Here is a 212-nt window from a genome sequence, read left to right as displayed (position 1 = left end):
ATGTTGATGCAACAAACCTGGATTTTGGCTTACTTGAGATTGAAGACGACGACTATCTATCTGTACACAACAAATTTCAAGCAAACAGGTAAACGCAAGCTGCGAACGCAAGAACGCAATCACACAAGTGAAGGACCGAGGTCCAAATATTGTCAAACAGGCCTAGAAGAAGTAAGTGCCCCGGAAGAAATGAACTCACGTCGAGTCAAACG

Source organism: Plasmopara halstedii (assembly GCF_900000015.1).
Source record: "Plasmopara halstedii genome assembly, contig: Scaffold_3060, whole genome shotgun sequence".
NCBI classification, from domain to species: Eukaryota; Oomycota; class Peronosporomycetes; order Peronosporales; family Peronosporaceae; genus Plasmopara; species Plasmopara halstedii.
This window is presented reverse-complemented; position numbering follows the sequence as displayed.